The 19908-nt window shown below is 42.0% G+C and overlaps 1 protein-coding gene across 28 annotated transcripts in view; it reads right to left on the reverse strand.

Moving 5' to 3' along the window:
* Positions 1–19908, reverse strand: part of NRXN1 (neurexin 1) — a 744403-nt gene that overhangs the window by 233547 nt on the left and 490948 nt on the right. The gene's annotated exons all lie outside the window — the stretch shown is intronic.

The raw sequence follows: 19908 nt of genomic DNA on the forward strand, positions 1-19908 counted from the left end.
AAATGCGTATCTATTCAAAAGATTTCTTAAGCATATCCTTGAAGAACATGTTTCTGTGATGTGCAGAACAGGGATGGGTTGAACCAAACGCTTTCCTAAACTGGGCCTATGTGGAGAAGTAATCAAGTAATTCCAGTTACCGCATGACTGACCAAAAAATGCAGCTCCTTATTTACACAATGAAAATGATACACACTATATGGTATGCCATCGCGCCCAGTGAAGCAAGACGTTAACAAATACATTCAGATAAGACTTTTATGGATCTGAGGTTTATCAGCTTGTGACAGATGAGGATAACAAATGGAAACATACTTTACTTGTCGTGTCAGGACAAAAAGATAGCAGTCTACCATCATAGTAAGCAATGGCTTATTTGCATAATGCTCAATGTATAACTTGTAAGAGTGGAAATCTTTGCACATTATCTCCAGTATTCACTTACAAAATCTATAATCTGTTTTAAACAAGTGTTGTAACCTGAAACTGCTTAGCACTCAGGTGTTTAACTCCATGACCAGCGTCTTTCCTCTGAACTAAAATTGCTGCATATCCAGATATTTTCCATTTAAAACTTGTATCCTAACATAAGCAGGCAAATTGTGCATGCACTTGATCTTTCATTTGTGAAGTCACTACAAGCTGTCCACTTTTCTTTTATGAAGATAGGTCAAAATTTAGGGAGATATGTCAATGTATTGTAAATACAGATGTCTATTTTCACTAGCTGTTGTAAGCTGGCTCACTGTGTTGACTACTCTCAATTTTATTAAATGGAATTTAGTTTATTCCACCCAATATTCTCACTCCATACTTCCCATGTCCATGTAAGGAGATAGCATATAACAACAGAATTGTCATTTTCTTACTTTCTTTCAAGACTGACCAAAAATGCTGTTAGCATACAAAAGGATCTAAAATACCTTGAACCTGTAGACTTTTAAAGCCAAAACCAAGAAGGGCTGTACAGTTACACCAGTCCTTCAACTTCCAGAGGTCTCTAAAATTTTACTCTACTGCTGAGCGAGGCTGCTTTCTGCCAGTCTCAAAGTAAAAAGGTAACCTGGTCTTTTTGAAAAGATATCCTATATCTCTAACATCACTTTTCCTTTATGGAATTACATACCTACTCATTAGTTTTTTCCAGTACCATCAATTTGTAATATTTTATGCCCTGTGTATAGCACTTAAAAAACTGTAAAGCTCATTTTATATCAACACACTTGCAGGATTACACTGTGCTTCAAATAGATCTCTTGGCTTTTCTCTTGGTGGCAAAATACCAACCTGCATGTGTTTTAGGAAAACTTGTCAACACTTTTTAGCAAAGACAAACACAATAACAGATCCGGTATCTAAGGTTCCACTTACACTTAGTGAAATCAGGGTTTATCATCTTTATAGAGAATTGTGCAAGAGTAGTGAAGATAGGGGCTGTGCCTTAAAAAAGCTTGGTAACGGACATGGGCAAATGGTGTCTGGTTTAGGAATGTGTGTGATAAAAACCTAATCTCCTGTTCTCCCACCTTTGTTTTCCTCATATGCGGTGCTCTGAAATGCACAATAGTCTGTTGCATGCTATTCAGCAATGACGGTTGAATCTCCCGTTATAGTACATCCCAAAACAAAGATAGGTGAGATGGGTAACATCACTCTTGATGGTCCTCAAGTTCTCCTCTTTGCTGCTAGTGTTGACTTCAAATCTTCAGCCATTTGATAAGTTCAGAATTCAGAAAATTGAGAAGACAGGCCCTTTATACAGTATATGTCACATTGGAGTCTGTAGTGAAAGGATTTATTCTGTGTTGATGAAAAACTGAGGGCTTGATCCAAAGCTCATTAAAACAGTGACAGCCTTTCTGTTGACTTCATAAAATATTGTTTCAGGTCACGAATGAAGTTTTTATAAGTAATAAAAATGAGAAGGCTAAGAAAAAACAGCTCCTTACACCTCAATGTCACAAATGAAACTGTTGGAGTAGTACATAAGATTTAAGTGGGAGTGCATAATTCTCCTTTTCTTGGTTGTAACAGTTGCATTTACCCAATACAGAAGACAAAGAAAAAGCCTGCCAAGTGATGATGGAGTCATACTGAATACAATGACCCAGAAGTAAGTCAGTCTCCAGATCTGAACAGTGAGAGTCTCTGTTGTTCTTACTCAGAGTGAATCTTTGTCACAGTTTTTTGCCAAATACCTCCCTTCAAATAAACCAGTGAAGAGCAATTCATTCCATACTGCTGCTGCATTGAAGCCAAGGTCAACGTTGGTAGGGCTGGATAAATTTAGCTGTAAATCTTAGACTATGTAGAATCAACATCAAAGCTAAAAAAATTATCTTTTATCCATGATAACATGTGGCTTATGGGTTTTTATGGCAAAGCTTTCCCTTCTTTATAACTGTCCATTTTGTAGCTCTTCAAACTAACTGTGTGTCTGGTAACAGGCTAATTAATCCATGCTGATGAATACAGATCTGCCTCTGTCTAAGTTGTACAGGGACTCACGTTCTTTGAATTTCCTGTATTAATTATGAAAAAATGGGTCGGAAGCCATTTGAGAATAGGTCCTCTAGTGTTTATATTTCAAGAAAGACAAATATAATAATGTAAAATTTATTACTCTGGGATTGATCTCATCTTATAGTCCGACCTCCCATTAACTATTAAAAGCTAGAAACTGAGCAGTTGTTCAAAACCACCCTGCTTACTATCAATTTAAGATCTCTTAAGAAACAAAAGAGGAAGCCTAATTCACTTGGTCCATCAAGGCTTTCTGACAAACCTTATAATGTGGCTGTTGTTCTTTCAGAACATTTTCACTAAAACCCAGTCCTCTTCCTTCTCTCTTTTAGCTCATGGCACTGTGTTGTTTGGAGTTTATAATCTCAAGAGAATTCAGAACAGCAGAATTAGAATGTAAAGAATAGCAATGCCATCAGTACAGTACTTGCAAGTAGGCAAGTTTGTAACATGTCAGTTATACCTCTCAGCCGCAGAATTTACTGCGTAATTCTTTATGCGTCCGTGCATCTACACAATGTTTAGGAAAAAATGTCCATACAGCTCTTTGAAATTCTTAACCGTGAAAGCATCGTTCCTATTGTAACAAACTGCCAGTGGTCAAGATACAGTAATGTTTTCTAATGGCCTGGGTCTCTCAAGTCCTACTTGGGTCTCTCAAGTCCTACTTGCTTGCAAAATTCATCTTTATGAAATAGTGCACTCATTTCAGCACAGCCTGGCAGCAACTCAAGGACATCTGCTTACCTATACAGTATTAAGCAGATAAATATTTTGTTTAGTACCCATTTACTGTATCTATTACTGTGTATGACTGCAAAGCTTTTCAATATTTATTGCTCTGAAGTCACATCTGATGTAGTTTAATAGTTTGCTCAAATCAACAACAAATCAACAGCTTTCTGCCTTCCTCATGTTCATCCCAATTTTGTGTTTAAGGTATACTGCACTAAAAGGTAATGTACATAATCCCATTTTTCCCATATAACATTAGTAACAATGTTTATTTTCAGCATTCACATCAGGTTTCAGATGCTGATTAAGTGAAAGCTATGGTTTGATTGAGCTCTGGACTCCGATGAACTATGACTCCATCACACACTATAGCTGGAAAACTAAAGACTGGAGCCTGCAAACATCAGTAATGAAAACTATTAGCTGTCTTTTCATTAATAGTAAAGCAATTGTTAACTATTATAAAAAATATGAAGGGTAAGCATTGCTAGTTATAATGAGAAATTACCCAATAAGGTAATTTTCTTCCTTCTGTATGTTATCAGTACTTTACTTCATTCTGGGCTAGAATGTGAACCCCCTTATTCCCATTGCATTAATTATTTGCATTGATAAACTTGCTGAATCCAGTGAGACTATTTGTGCAGGCTACAATTAATTATCAAGAGTGAAGAATTTACAATATGAATACATATATATATATATATATTTGCCCAAACATCTATATGGAGGCATTAATCATACTTGCTATGTTCAGGGGAGCATATAAATCTCCATTAATACTTCTTCTTACATTTTCATCTAGGTATTTTCATCCTGCCCAAGCTGAAGTTCCAGAAAAGTACACAAAATTTCCATATGTAGATTTGTACAGATTTTCTAAGGTAAGTAAAGGAAGGAATGCTTCAAGTCTGAAACATGATATGCCCGGGGGAGAAGAGGGGTGTTTTGAAATAATAAGTTTGATAGATTAAAAAACCCAACATTTCCATGTGTTTCTTTTTAGACTGTGATGTGTTATTTACACATATATGCCAGAGGGTTGAGGTAAGGATGGAATGGCCACTAGGGTTAACCATAGGAAGAAGATGGGAAAAGCTGCTGGAAGAAGTATTTCAAATTAAAGATCAGATTCAATTGAACACTTCCTGAAGGCATCCTGGTACTCTCTCTCCCACTAATCCAGGCAGGAGCCTGAATATGGATTGTAACTGCTTTGCTGCAACAGTGACATCAGGCTTCTCTAAGTACAGTATGTTTAACAGCAGAAAAGGTGTATTGGATGGGGAAGGAGAAGATTTTCAAATGGATCATTGACTGTAGCTCCTTAAATTTCATATAAAATTAAATTTCACATAAACTTAAATTTCACATAACCTTAAATTTCTTCCTTATATATAGTCTACCCTCTTTTAGTTTAAAAACGTTACCCCTTGTCCTAGTGCAACAGGCCCTTCTAAAAATCTGTCCCCATCTTTCATATAAGCCCCCTTCAAGGACTGGAAGGCTGCACGAAGGTCTCACCAGAGCCTTCTCTTCTCTGAGCTGAACAATCCCAACTCTCCCAGCCTGTCCTCACAGAAGTGTTCCATCGCTCTGAGCATTTTTGTGGCCCTCCTCTAGACCCACTCCAACAAGTCCATGCCTTTCCTGTGCTGAGGGCTCCAGAGCTGGACGCAGGACTCCAGGTGGGGTCTCACCAGAGCGCAGTAGAGGGGCAGAATCACCTCCCTCGACCTGCTGGCCACGCTTCTTTGGATGCAGCCCAGGATACAGTTGGCCTTCTGGGCCGTGAGCGCACATTGCTGGCTCATGTCCAGCTTTTCATCCACCAGTACCCACAAGTCCTTCTTGTCAGGGCTGCTCTCAATCCCTTCATTCCACAGCCTGTATTGATACTGGGGAACTGGAGCCTATTTCATAGCACGGGAGATGCCTTAAAAGTCATGGTCAAGAAGCTAGTTTCACCCAGACAATAACTAGATGAATATGACCTCAGCCAGCTCAATCACCAGCTGAATTAATTCATTAAAATGTGCCAACAAAGCAGTATTCCCAGTATACAAAAGATGCAGAAACAGAAGAGCCTTCACCTCATTGTGGCCATCTGCTGCCTCTTTCAGTTTATCTATCAACCAGTCAATGCCAGAATTAAACAGGTAGAGATAAGACACAGCCTTCTATACTCCTTGATAAATAGAAACCACGCTATGTAGCAACTACTAATTCAAACACAACTTTAAATTGTATTATAGAACTTCTCTTCCCAAACCACTACAGAGACTCTGATTTGCTTTATCAGCCTACAGGGCTTTTCATTACACTACAACCAAGTTTTCACAGAGATCTATAGAAGAGCGTTGTGCATGGTGTATTATAGTCAGCTATCCCCAAGAGCTGTCTCCAAGCAAAGGTCTATGTGATAATAGAACAACACAGTCTCAAGTCAAGCTGAGCATCCTGGCCTTAGCAATGACATTTATTGCAAATTCAAGGCAGTAATACAGAAGCAAATTTTTTTCCTCAGACCACAAGAGTTGCTATAGGTAGCTTAATCAGCTCAGCACCACACTCCCACTCCACTCACACAGACAGGCACGCCCATGTGCACAAAACAAAAAAACAAATAAAAGAAGAAAAATGGGAAAGCAGAAAACCACTCCTTTCATAGAATCATAGAATAGTTTGGGTTGGAAGGGATCTTTAAAGGTCATCTAGTCCAATCTCTCTGCAATGAGCAGGGACATCTTCAACTAGACCAGGTTGCTCAGAGCCCCATCCAACCTGACCTTGAATGTTTCCGGGGATGGGGCATCTACCACCTCACTGGGCAACCTGTGCCAGTGTTTCACCACCCTCATTGCCAAAAATTTCTTCCTTACTAGTAAGTAGCTGCTTTCCTCCAGTCTATGGCAGTGGTATTTGGATGGTATGATGACCTGGTAAATGCCACCGGGGAGGTGGCACAATAGCATTCTCATCTGTCTAAAATGATCCCTAAGGTCTCCCCATAATTTGACATCCTGGCAACAGACTGTGGACTAAACGAAGAGCTCAACCTGACACTGGTCACTGGCTCTACTGACACATGCACAACTCCACCTCTGGTTTCAGCCACTTGGATGGAAGCATGGTCTGATACCAGTTAATTCTCTGCATTTTCTGGTAACTCAGTGGAATGCTTCTCCATGAACTAAGTCACATCATACCTTTCCCAGTAATGCAAGACATAAATGCTTTTTCCATGGGGAGAGATTGCCAAACTTATTTAAGATCCTTTAAACGCTAAAGGTGCTATACAAGTACAAATCCTCCCTGTTTCTGTCTTTGTGCTTTAAATCTCATTGTTTATATTTTATGCTGCATGCCATAGTAAAGTAGGGGAAAAAATACTCCATTCCAGTTCCAATTGCTCTTATAATTTTAATTCTCCAGTTTCAAATGTGAAGTCTTATTTTTAGGAAGTTTCTCCGTGGAGGATAACCTTATGAAGCCCCACAATAAAACTGCTGTCCTTGCTCATCCTTGAGTAACTTTTCAACTAATAGTCAAGTTCAGCCAAATTTGAGAGAGAGGTAGGCAGAAATTTCAAACAAAATTTACTCTTAGCAGTTTAATGAAAATCAATGACTGTGTAAAAGAGAAATATGTAGAGCTCAACCACTATACTTCTTGCTTGGCAATAGCCTGTAGAGCACTTGATAGTTGCGTATTGGCAGGCCAGTCAATACACTTAGTGTGCTACGCTAGCCAGACAATTGTGCCACACATTTGAAGTGTCGTCAGGAGCTCTGGGAGGAAAAAGGAACAGAAGCTACTGGATTCTTGCAGTAAGAGAGAGTAATATTTGGGAAACAAGGCACCATTCCATAAAAACATGCTGCTTTTGGAACAAAATGTTCATATCTCAAGCTAAAATATATCATATTTATCTACAGTGAGGATATCTAGCTCTATTGACTTCAATAGTGTCACTAGGAGACAAACAACTAAAACTTGTGAGTAACGATGGCTTAATGGGTGTGTATGTCTGTAAAGAAGAACTTATGTAGCTTAGCATCAGTATTACAAGTTAGCATCATTCTTACCATCATAAATGACATAGATGGTTAAAATAAAAGTTTCAAAGAATTTAAAGGATTTTCCAACTGGAGTGATTCTAATATCTTTACTCAATCAAGTAGCATCTTACATCTTGAATGACCCCATTGATTTAGATTAGATCACTTAACTGGAGTAAAGTACTACTCAGTTTGAGTAGGCACATCAAACTAAGAGCTTTCAATTGTGTTTAAAATGAATATAATTTTGAGAGGGACCTTAGCTAAGCAAGAGCTAGCTGAAAAGGACTCCCAAGAGAATGTAGAAATTGGGAGTATTTGTTCATCCGACTTATTAGCAAAACATGAGTTGGTTTACTGAATGCCAATAGACTTTATAGTATTTAGGCACTGATTCTGTAAAATTATTTTGATTATATTTGAAATGTCCACAGTAAAAAAGTTCTGGGATTTGTTGATCTCATTAGCATGATCATTTATACAAAAATGATGATTTATTTTATGAAAGGATACGGTCTTTCTAATGGAAATCTGACACAGGCTGGTAAAAGAAAACTATTGTTCTTCTCTGGAATCTCTCAGTTTAAAAATTTTACTGGCTGCCTATCATCTATCACTTTTCCAGTATGGATGGCTGTTCAAAATGAATTTAGAACATTTCTATATGAAATGTAAGCCAAGTAATTCCCCATTATTGCCTTGCACCTCTATGTAAAGTAGATGGTTAGAAAATGATCTATTTCTGAAATCAAAGCCTGCTTTAAATGACATACTGAAGTCAACATGAAACATTTTAATCCATTATAACTCCATTAAAAGGTAAAAAGGATACAACATGTCTGCTTCTGAAATCTTGCCAGAAAGTCAGATGGAAATTAAAAGTCAAAAGTCTATAAATATGGGAAGTTTTTATTTGTCCTACAACCTTGTAAACACATAGTTAAAGATAAATTTCTTGAACACTGTCTAGAGAGGTGGAAATTGCATTGTCGGGAAACACATATGAGAAGGCAATGAGATGAAAAATATTTCTGGACACATATAATGTAAAGACATTATCATACTGAAATTAGTAAACTCAAGTACTCTTGAAGACAATAAGACTCTTTGTAGTCCCCACACTCCTTACATTAGGAAATATCAAGGCCCTATACTTCAATTTAACCACTGTTACATTACATTCCATTAAAATAAATGGACTGCATATGCACTGATTTGCTTCTTATGGCTTATTAGTTGTGCCAACATACAAAAAGAATGCAGTTAAGGGGCTGGTTAGTTGAAGGGATTTGTAACAGGATGCAGAAACTAGGACATTAGCTCAAACACTACGCAGGTCGAGAGAGACCAAATGTTGTTACCATCTGTTGGTGGCCTATGTGAAATCATTCAGTGATTTCAGTCCAGGGACCTTACAAACTCAATGGATACCTGGCAAAAGTTAGAAATTCCATAAGCCAAGTGTCTTGAGGTAGAGTTTCCAAGCTTGCTGATCTAACTGGGAGGCCTGTAAGTTGAAGACAAACTGCTTATGCACCAGGATCTGAACATCTCACACAAAAGTAGCTCTGCACATGTGTGCATATAGGTCAAAAAACAGTAGAAGAAAATCCAAAATTAAATTGTCTCTGTATGGGTCCATCAAAAGGCAATGTATTTTTCAAAGATATATTAATTTTTTTAAGTTATTATTTCATGCTAAACAGAGTGCCTGAAGTTATGTTTTTATACTAGCGCTTAGAGTGGTATCCTGATTCTCAGAAGTGTTGCAGCATTTCTGGCAACCTTTAAAAATCAAACCCCTATTCTTTAAATGAAGACACAAACATTTGAAATAGCTGGCCTTAAGTTATTTAATTACATTAAAAAGGACAGGAGTTTGGCTGCAAATGTCTAGTATGCATCTAGGCTGAAGTCTTTATTTCTTGCTGGCTTCCTTACTAACACAATAGTCCAGCTATCCAATCTTGCATTAAGTTAGTTATTTTTAAGTGACATTTATATTATCTTCCTTGCTAAATTGTGTATATCATAATTTACTCTTGAAAAATCCTAAAATACTCAGAGAGGTCTCAAAAGTAGTAAAAACTTGTCTTAGAAGAAATGTATAACATGCTGAAAATAAAAGCACTGCTAACTGCAAGCCTGTTAAATTCACTGAAAAATGATACAAGCACAACAAGGATGTCAGATGCTGGACTAAGATAAGTTTATTATACTATTACTTGCAGCAGAAAGATGGTACTGGCAACACTGCAACTTACAGAGTTTGCTGAGATGGAGCCTCTTCTGAAAATAGCAAGTTGTATAATAGTAATTATACAATAATAATGTGGAATGAAGTTTAATATTGCTTGCTGTTAAAGGTAGTGAAGAGTAACAAGTTCTGTGGCATACATGCTTTCCTACTAATTACTCAATAACTAACAGTTAGCAGACAAAACAGTGTTGTGGTAGCATTTCTGAACATTTTCATGTAGACATACATGGGCTATAGCTGAAGAAAGAGCATAGTTTCTTAGAGATGTTACATCCTGAAATGCAAAAATAGCAACCATTCTTCTTCTAACAAAAATGAAATTAAAGATATTAAATAGTTGGAAAAACACAGAGCTTAAGCCTCCCTGAAACACATGAATCCAACACTGAAGCAGCTGTTGAGTTCCTAGAGGCATCTTAGAGGCAGACCTGGCAAAGGGAAGGACTGATGAGCAGGCTACATATTAACTGCAGTCTTGTAGCATTGTATTGTCTTTCTAACTCCAAGCATGAGCAAGCCCAAAAATTCATGATATCCGTTTCATTTGATACACAAGAGTAATAACTGATTTTAAAAATTCTCAAATTTTAAAACCAAAGCGAGTCTTCACCAGAATTACATGTACTGAAACCTCAGAAAAGTATCAGGTAAAAGAGAAATATGATGTAAAAATACCTGGTTGGTTGGCTCGAGGGAAGCCCAAAAATAAGAACCAGCAAGTGGCTACAAATGATGCTCTGTGTGGAAAGTTTTTCTAGACATTATCTCAAGGATTGATTTTGGGACATCAAAGTTTACTTATCAAATTTGCACATGAAACAAATAGTGTTTAATAGGGGTACACAGATTCAGCTGTATTGAAATCTTTAAGTTTATTAGACCATTATAATGACAGCTAACTGGGGCCATCAGGTTGGGCAAATTCCCTTCCTACTTCTTTCTCTTCTGCTACATCCCTAGTAGTAGATTTCCAGTTGTGGCCTGGCACAAAAACGCTACATGACTTGTCATTATGATAATTGCTATCATTCTTCTTTGGAAAGTCCTTATGCTGTTGTTTGTAAGCAACAATTCACTGCCAGCTTCAGAGGATAAAGAGCTGCAGTGAAAAATACGCATCTTATGCTTTTCACTGTTTTACATAGTTCAGTAATTAGGGAGCACGGTTTAACCACTGGATTCCACAACAGTGTTTGGAGAGAACCCGACAGAACAGTTTGGGGTGTAAGCTATTCATTCATCTCACCATGGACTAAAGGGTCAACTCTGACACTTCATATGCCAGTACTATTAGCTATGAATTAGTTCACTCGTGTATGCAAGAAAGGTGAGCAGTTAATCACCCTCTGAAGACTAACCCAGCCTAACTGGAACAGTGATTTTGTATAGGCCCTTCACATCCAAAGGTCTGGCTGGAGGAAATTATGATTGCTTTTTTTCTCCTGAAGTGAAGATCATTCTTCAATACTTTGGAAAGTCTTACTTTAATAGAGCAGTTTATAGTAACAGACACAAAGATGTTAAGAACCCTTCAAAATTATAATACCAATACATGTGGAAAATTACTCTGTGCAGAAATGTGCTCAGAGATAACCCATTTTTCAATAAGCATTCATCCAAGTTTGCTAAAAAACCCCAACCTAATCCAAAACAGAACATTTCCCAAGAAAAGAAGGAAAAAACAAGGACTCTACACTAAAAGCAAGTCTTGCAGAATTAGCTAAGGCATAATAACTTAGAAGTTTTGAGGACTTCTGCACTACAGTATTTCTTTCACAAATTCACATAAAGCGTTTCTAGAAATGTTTCTACATCTCACACAAAGAGTGAATCCATTGAAGGCACTCAAATATTAAAAAAGTGATTGTATGCTATTTGACTTGAAAATTGTTAAATCAAATTTTACAAGTCATAAGGGAAAGAAGGCTCTCTGTCTGTCTTATAAATGTTCATCTAATGAACATCAATCTGAAATTAAGATTCGTTATTTAAATCTAGATGATTTTGTTCATATCCTGTTTAGTTCTCAAAGGATGCTACATATTCCTTGCTCACACATGCTGGGGTCTCAGTAAGATGGCTATTCAATTAGAGGTTGGCTTTGTGATGATTTTGCCAGCATTTGTAATAACAATGCAACCTAAACACTGCAGTTACACAAGACAGTAGTATTTCTGGAATTCCCTGCTGTTCTAAAGTGCATTGTGAATATTAACATATTCCAGTAAATTAGTTTGCACTCATTATCATAAGCAATTAGTTACTGTTTAGATGCTGCTGATATTAAATTGGCAAGCAATTTGCAAGAATTAATACGTAGCATAAAAAGCTTTTCAACATTTCAACAGTATGAAAAGACAAATGTTTCTAGTAACACAGTCCCTTATACACAGATGACTCTCTGTATATAAAAATTCTGTGTATCTCTTCCTATCTGATATCTCTTCTTCAGCAGGAACTTGATAACTACCTGAGGCTCTGTGGCAAACTCTTTATAAACTTTGTTTTGATGCTGTGGAGTAAATCATAAATACCTCAGGCCAAATGCGACAATAACATCTCGTTCGCGCTGAAAGAGAAAGTGTTTTCATGCTCATTTTTGAAAATAATAGTTTAGAAAATATATCGATGTGAAGTTCAGTTCTTTGCTCTCAAAGCTGTTACTTGTTCCTGGTATAACACTGTCAGATGACAAGGGTAAATCAACACCCTTGTCCTCAAGATACAGGTAGGAACAGAACAAGGTATGGAGAACACAACAACCTGAGACTATTTCTCTTCAGTCCAAGCAAGCAATAATTCCAAATGAAATAACCAAAGTCACCTCAAAATAAAAACACAAGTGAGAAAACAACCAGGCCTCCTTTTCTGAAGAACACTTAGTGAATGGTACAGAGACATTCCTAACAGGGTGTTCTTCGTAGCCACAGAAAAGGTGCAGATCATGTAGCATGAGCCTAAGATAACCCAAAAAGCTTTGTGGCGACTCTAAGACAATGGGAACAATTTTCTTTGTTAGTTAGCTTACATCTTGGCCCCAAGTTTCAAGTGAATTAGGTTCCATATGAGAAACACAGTATGTTTTTTTGGCTTACATGACACCATTCCTTGTGTTGCTCCACACAAGAGTGGAGTCAGTAGCAGAGGCATCCAATACTATGTCCAAGGAAGGAGGTCAAATGAGGGGTTTTGGAATAGGCTCTTGCTTCCCCTGAGCCAGCCTGCACAGCTGAGCAGCAAAGAACAAGCACCCAACAGTCCTATCTGCCGGCAAGAACCTCAAAGCTGGCCCTTTGCTAATCCTTACACTCCCAGTGTGCACAAAGACCTCAGTACACCTAAGTGGAATTTCAGACACATGCTTCAGTTAGTAATATAGTCACAGATTCTGCTCTGGTAGGATTAAGCATCTATTTTTTCAACCCACTGGTTGAGGGTATGAGACTGGAAGCTACTTGCATGGGTATTGTGCCTACCTACCTGTTTATAAAAAACTGCCTTCAACGCGACTGTGAACCTTAATGGGGACCTTGGGAATCCAGTATACCATAAACAAATCACAGTAGTTCAAGTAATTCCCAGAACACATTTCTAAAAATATAAGTTGTGATCTCAGGTCTCAATCTTTCAAGCTACATTTCAGTCTGGAAACAATTACTATAACCATCTTATCTCATAAAATACACAAGACTGTAATAGAAACACTAATGCACCCTTAACTCTAAGAGCACTATGGTCCCTGTCTGTCATGCTCCATGATGCACTCTTCTATTATATATCATTGGGTTAAAAACATCTTCAGTAAAAATAGGCATCATTTTTAAAAAATCATTTAATGAACACTTTAAACATATTTTACCCTATTCAAAGATGAAGCACTTTCTGCACCTTTCTTACTACCTTTCACACACAGAATCACTAGGTTGGAAAGGACCTTTAAGATCATCAAGTCCAACCATTAATCCAGAACCACCATGTCCCCTAAACCATGTCCTGAAGCACCACATCCACACGTTTTTTGAACACTTCCAGGGATGGCGACTCCACCACCTCCCTGGGCAGCCTGTTCCAATGCCTGACCACCCTCTCAGTGAAGAAATTTTTCCTAATATCCAATCTAAACCTCCCCTGGCGCAACTTGAGGCCATTTCCTCTTGTCCTATCACTAGTTACTTGGGAGAAGAGACCAACACCCTCATCGCCACAACCCCCTTTCAGGTAGTTCTAGAGAGCGATAAGGTCTCCCCTCAGCCTCCTCTTCTCCAGACTAAACAACCCCAGTTCCCTCAGCCGCTCCTCATAAGACATGTGCTCCAGACCCCTCACCAGCTTCGTTGCCCTTCTCTGGACACGCTCCAGCACCTCAACATCCTTCTTGTAGTGAGGGGCCCAAAACTGAACACAGTATTCAAGGTGCGGCCTCACCAGTGCCGAGTACAGGGGCACAATCACTTCCCTGCTCCTGCTGGCCACACTATTCCTGATACAGGCCAGGACGCTGTTGGCCTTCTTGGCCACCTGGGCACACTGCCGGCTCATATTCAGCCGGCTGTCAACCAGCACCCCCAGGTCCCTTTCCGCCGGGCTGCTCTCCAGCCACTCCTCCCCAAGCCTGTAGCATTGCATGGGGTTGTTGTGGCCAAAGTGCAGGACCCTGCACTTGGCCTTATTAAACCTCATACAGTTGGCCTCTGCCCATCGATCCAGCCTGTCCAGATCCCTCTGCAGAGCCCTCCTACCCTCCAGCAGATCAACACTCCCACTCAGCTTGGTGTCATCTGCAAACTTACTGAGGGAGCACTCGATTCCCTCATCCAGATCATCTATAAAGATATTGAACAAGACTGGTCCCAGAACCGAGCCCTGGGGAACACCACTCGTGACCGGCCGCCAGCCGGATTTAACGCCATTCACCACAACTCTCTGGGCTCGGCCATCCAGCCAGTTCCTCACCCAGCGAAGAGTAAACCCGTCCAAGCCTCGAGCCGCCAGTTTCTCCAGGAGAATGCTGTGGGAGACGCTGTCAAAGGCTTTACTAAAGTCCAGGTAGACAATGTCCACAGCCTTTCCCTCATCCACTAGGCGGGTCACCTGGTCATAGAAGGAGATCAGGTTGGTCAAGCAGGACCTGCCTTTCATGAACCCATGTTGGCTGGGCCTGATCCTTTGGCTGTTCTGCAGATGCCCTGTGAGCACTCTCAAAACCAACCGCTCCATAATCTTCCCTGGAACAGAGGTCAGGCTGACAGGCCTGTAGTTCCCAGGATCCTCCTTCCGGCCTTTCTTGTAGACGGGTGTCACATTGGCAAGCCTCCAGTCTTCTGGGATCTCCCCTGTTAACCAGGACTGCTGATAAACGATGGAGAGTGGCTTGGCAAGCTCCTCCGCCAGCTCTCTCAGTACTCTCGGGTGGATCCCATCAGGCCCCATAGACTTGTGGATGTCCAGGTGGCTTAGCATGTCCTTGACTGCTTCCTCCTGGATTATGAGGAGTACATTGTGCTCTCCATCCCCGTCTTCCAGCTCAGGGGGCTGAATATCCTGTGGATACCTGGAGTGGCTATTAAAGACTGAGGCGAAGAAGGCATTAAGTACCTCAGCCTTGTCCTCGTCCTTGGAGACAATGTTCCCCGCCATATCCAGTAGGGGATGGAGATTCTCCTTGCCTCTCTTTTTGTTGTTAATATATTTGTAAAAACATTTTTTATTATCCTTTACGACTGTGGCCAGACTGAGCTCTAGCTGGGCTTTTGCCTTTCTAATTTTGTCCCTGCTTGACCTAACGAGATCTTTGTACTCTTCATGAGTTGCCTGTCCCTTCTTCCAGAGGTGATAAACTCTCCTCTTTTCCCTGAGTCCCAGCAAAATCTCCCTGTTCAGCCAGGCCGGTCGCCTTCCCCGCCAGCTCTTCTTACAGCACATGGGGACCGCCTGCTCCTGCGCCTTTAAGATTTCCTTCCTGAAGACTGTCCAGCCTTCCTGGACCCCTCTGTCCTTCAGGACTGTCTCCCAAGGGACTCTCTCAACCAGTGACCTGAACAGGCCAAAGTCTGCCCTCCGGAAGTCCATGATAGCAGTTTTGCTGAGTCGTCTCCTTACTTCACTCACAATTGAGAATTCTATCATGTCGTGGTCGCTAAGCCCAAGACGGCCTCCGACCACCACATCTCTCACCAGTCCTTCTCTGTTTGTAAACAGCAGGTCCAGCAAGGCACCTCCCCTGGTGGGCTCACTCACCAGCTGTGTCAGGAAGTTATCCTCCACACACTCCAGGAACCTCCTAGACTGTTTCCTCTCTGCCGTGTTATACTTCCAGCAGATGTCCGGTAGGTTGAAGTCCCCCACAAGAACAAGGGCCAGCGAATGCGAGACCTCCGCCAGTCGCTTATAGAATGTCTCATCCGTCTCTTCATCCTGGTTGGGTGGCCTGTAACAGACTCCCAGCAGGATGTCTGCCTCATTGGCCTTCCCCCTCATCCTTACCCACAAGCACTCTACTTGGTCTTCACAATCTTCAATTTCTATGCAATCAAAACACTCCCTAACATACAGAGCCACCCCACCGCCTCTCCTTCCCATTCTATCCCTTCGGAAGAGCTTATAGCCATCCATTGCAGCACTCCAGTCATGAGAAGCATCCCACCATGTTTCTGTGATGGCAACTACGTCATAGCTGTCCCGCTGCACAATGGCTTCCAGCTCCTCCTGTTTGGTGCCCATGCTGCGTGCATTGGTGTAGATGCACCTGAGCCAGGCTATAGATTTCAACTCTGGCACGTTGAACCTACCCCTAGGTTCAACTCTAGTGAGCCCGGTTTTAGCCCCTCCCCCCTCCAAATCTAGTTTAAAGCCCTCTCAATGAGGCCTGCCAGCTCATGAGCAAGAATCCTTTTTCCCCTCGGCGTCAGTTGCACTCCATCATTTGCGAGGAGACCTGGTGCCGTGTAAACCGCCCCGTGGTCAAAAAACCCAAAATTCTGACGACGGCACCAGCCCCTGAGCCATGTGTTGATCAGGTGTGCTTTCCTGTTCCTTTCAGCGTTCTTCCCCGTCACTGAAGGGATTGACGAAAACACTACCTGTGCTCCCGCTCCATTGACCAGTCGCCCCAGTGCTCTCAAGTCCTTTTTGACTGCCTTCGGGCTTCTTAGCGCAACCTCATCGTTGCCAACCTGCATGACCAACAGCGGGTAGTAATCAGTGGGCCGAACCAGACCAGGGAGTTTTCTGGTGATGTCTTTCACCCAGGCCCCAGGGAGGCAGCAGACTTCCCTGTGAGTTGGGTCTGGTCGACATATTGGGCCCTCTGTACCCCTTAGGAGGGAGTCACCTACAACAATCACCCTCCTCTTTTTCTTAACTAAGGACGTCTTGATGCGTGGGGCTGGTTGACACACCCTAGGCACCCCCTCAGATGGACCTTCATCAGGGTCCTCATGTTCCTGTCCCTCATGTTCCAGAGCCCCATACCTGTTGTGTAAAGGCAGCTGGGACGGTGAGGGAGGCCGGGAGGGAATTCGCCGACCTCTCCGAGGAGGGACCTGCTTCCATTTCCCCTCATCTCTTAGGTCCTCTCCTTCTGCCCGGCAGCAAGAGGACAGGGGATCTCCTGCTGCTTGTGGAGCCTCCACCAGCTGCCCCTGCCTCAGGGCCGCCAGGGAGTGGCTCCACCAATCTATCTCCTTCTCACACTCCCTAATGCTCCTCAGCCTCTCCACTTCCTCTTTCAGCTCTGCCACCAGGCTGAGCAGGTCGCTGACCTGGTCGCACCGCACGCAGGTAGCGTCCCCATCGGTCTCTGGGACAACCGACAGGCTCAGGCACTCTCTGCAGCCGGATACTTGGACAGCCACGTGCCTGAGCGGGAGCTCCGTCTGTGTCGCCACAGTCTTTCTGGCCCCGGTTTTCAGCCGAGTGGCGACCATGGCTGCGCCTCCTCTGGGAGGACGATGGCCACTTGTACTGTACCCCGCCCGCACGCCTCCCCTGCACGCCTTGCCCGCGCGAACTGCCGCGCAAACTGACGCGCTACGTCCTCCTGACGTGCCACGCCCTGTTTGCCCGCCCTGTTCGCCGCGCTCCGGGTCGCTGCTCTTGTAGCCGAGGGGTTTTGGCCGCCGCCGCCCTGGGCCCCGCCCACGCTGAGTCAGAGCTGCCGCTCGTCAGGAGCCCGCTCCGCCGGCCGGGGGTCGGGGGGGGAAGCTGGGGCACTCTCTCGCTCCCTGTGCTGCCGCCTTCGCGGTTTGGCCGCCTCGGGAAGGCTCCCCCGGCGCGATCCTTCGCTCCGTAGCCCTTCGCCTCGGTGGCTTCCAAAAAAACATATATTTCCAAATATTTTTTTTTAAACCAGACTTTCCAATTAGCCTTGTGAAGTTAAACTGCATGACTTTCAGAGTTAAAACTGATGTGTGCCCGTGTTGTCTCTGAAAATGATGTCTCTGAAACAAAGTGATTAGCAAACCCAATTTTTTATTCTTATTGCCCTTGAATAGAAAAAACATTCAGCAACTGTTTGTAATGAGAGTGCTTCAGCTAAAGCAATACGCTCAGTGTAGGGCTTCATTCACTCCATATTTCCCCTTTCATCAATCCCTCATACTCTCCTTCTTCTAATCCTAACTTGCAAGATTTCTGACAAATAGTTTGGTTTCTAATGATGCGGCAGAAACCACGAGGAGCAACCATAGCCACAGGCCATGTCTCCAAACAGTTCTCCCTCTTCTGCTTGGAGAAAACAATACATGACCTTACAGCTGATGTTCAACATCAGGGTCCTTAAGCTAATAACACCTTGTACACTAAAAGAGAAGGAATGGAAGCTTAAAATTACCTTTTGATAAATAAAAGATGATGCATAACAGCATATAAGGAAAAATCCCGAAAAAGCAACTTCTACATTTTCTGGAGAAATCCAGACTCATCAACATTCAAAATCTTGGCTGTACATGAAATTCAGCCATAAGATTGTTAAACTAGAACTGCTATGAAAAGAAAAACACAAGACTATTTCCTTAAAGAGCAATTATTATTAATTCCTATTAAACCCCACTGATGTTTGTAGACCCAAACTTGACCTTTCATACCTGCATTATACAGAATCTTAGCAGTGATGAAAAATGTCAAATGTTTCTCCATAATTCTCCATAATTCTCCATAAAGTCTTATAAGCTTACAACTTCAGAGGGAATCTGAACTTCCACTAAGAAAAAGTAGATTTTTAGAAATAACAGCTGAAAAGAAAATTTGTGTATGTGACCCCAAAATACCCTAAAGGCTCTTTAAAAAATAAGGGGGAACTCCCAATTTGCAAACACAAATAACGAGGCATTTTTATGTTCCATGGCAGTTTGCTCTTCAACGTCCCACAAACATGAACAATTGTCCTCACAGTTTCCAATACAGAAATAACAGTACAATTAATAGGAAGGTCAGCCCTGATTCTCTGCTGCGTTACAAGAAATGGATCAGATCTACATCAAGAAATGGATAGAGTGTGAAGACCTGTCTCTGAAGAATAGACATGAGCAGCTCGAAAGCTTATGGGTAAGATTCAGAGACCAAGGCAACAAAGCAAACCTTGTGGTTGTTATCTACTACAGACAACCTGATCAAGGGAAGTCTATTGATGAAGCCTTCTTACACCAGCTACAGGAAGCATCACGCTTGCAGGCTCTCATCCTGCTGGGAGAATTCAACCACCCGAACATCTGCTGGAAAAGTAGCACAGAGACCGGTAGGCAATCCAGGAGACTCATGGAGTGCATGGAGGGTAATTTCTTGAGCCAGGTAATAGATAGCCTTACCAGAAGGGATGTCATACTGGACCTGATGGTCACCAATGCAAGTGAGCTAGCTGGTGATGTCAAGATTGGAGGCAGCCTGGACTGCAGTGATCATGTACTGGTGGAGTTCCCAGTCCTGAGGGATAGGGGGCAAGCAAAGAGTAAAGTCAGGACCCTGAATTTTAGGGAAGCAAACTTCCAGCTCTTCAAGGAGTTAGTCAATAGGACCCCCTGGGAAACTGCCTGCAGGAACAAGGGAACAGAACAGAGCTGGCAGAGCTTTAAGGATGCTTTCCATAGAGCACAAGAGCTCTTCATCCCCAAGTGTAAGAAACCAGGAAAGGAAGGCAAGAGACAGCCATGTCTGAGTGGAGACCTGCTGGTCAAACTAAAGGGCAAGAAGGAAACGCACAGGCAGTGGAAGCAGGGACAGGTGTCCTGGGAAGAGTACAGGGATGCTGCCTGGTTGTGTAGGGATGGTCAGGAAGGCCAAGGCGTGGCTGGAGCTGAACTTGGCAAGGGATGCAAAGAATAATAAGATGGGCTT

This window comes from Phaethon aethereus, assembly GCF_964289735.1.
Source record: "Phaethon aethereus genome assembly, chromosome: 3".
Taxonomy (NCBI): domain Eukaryota; kingdom Metazoa; phylum Chordata; class Aves; order Phaethontiformes; family Phaethontidae; genus Phaethon; species Phaethon aethereus.